This window comes from Pyrgilauda ruficollis, unplaced genomic scaffold, assembly GCF_017590135.1.
Source record: "Pyrgilauda ruficollis isolate IOZ18807 unplaced genomic scaffold, ASM1759013v1 scaffold160, whole genome shotgun sequence".
Classification (NCBI taxonomy): Eukaryota; Metazoa; Chordata; class Aves; order Passeriformes; family Passeridae; genus Pyrgilauda; species Pyrgilauda ruficollis.
In genome coordinates this window covers 198,011-199,004 of record NW_024514765.1, presented here as the reverse complement: position 1 = coordinate 199,004, position 994 = coordinate 198,011, and positions in this window count along the sequence as shown.

The window sequence follows — 994 nt, the reverse complement described above, 5'->3', positions numbered from 1 at the left end:
GAGCCTCTGGTACCTCCCCGCAGCCCCGGTACCTGTCCCGGTACCCCTCTGTTACCTCCCCGCCCCCCCGGCACCTGTCCCGGTACCTCTCTGGTACCTCCCCGCAGCCCCGGTACCTGTCCCGGTACCCCTCTGTTACCTCCCCGCCCCCCCGGCACCTGTCCCGGTACCTCTCTGGTACCTCCCCGCAGCCCCGGTACCTGTCCCGGTACCCCTCTGTTACCTCCCCGCCCCCCCGGCACCTGTCCCGGTACCTCTCTGGTACCTCCCCGCAGCCCCGGTACCTGTCCCGGTACCCCTCTGTTACCTCCCCGCCCCCCCGGCACCTGTCCCGGTACCTCTCTGGTACCTCCCCGCAGCCCCGGTACCTGTCCCGGTACCCCTCTGTTACCTCCCCGCCCCCCCGGCACCTGTCCCGGTACCTCTCTGGTACCTCCCCGCAGCCCCGGTACCTGTCCCGGTACCTCTCTGGTACCTCCCCGCACCCCCGGTACCTGTCCCGGTACCTCTCTGGTACCTCCCCGCAGCCCCGGTACCTGTCCCGGTACCTCTCTGGTACCTCCCCGCACCCCCGGTACCTGTCCCGGTACCTCTCTGGTACCTCCCCGCAGCCGCGGTCCCCGCCCTGCCGTGCCCCGCCAGTGTAGCCCCGTGCCGGCAGTGCCGGGTGCAGATCTGGGTGAGCACACCGTGTAAATTGTTGCTGACTGATCAAGCTGTCATTACTACCCCATCCTCACACCCCTAACACCCTCTGTTTGATCAACAGAACCAGGAGAGCACGTAGATTTTACAAACGGACTTTCCTGGATGGTTTGTCAGTCATTCCAGCCTTTCAAAGTGCTGAAACACTGCCCTGGGTGGCCCAACAAGCCTAAAAGTGACATCAACTATTTTCATGCAGTTTTGGTTTTGTGGTGCCTGTTACGTATGGATTTCAAAGCACTTATGCAAGAAATTAAACTGATCAAAACTGCATTCAATCCAAAGGAGA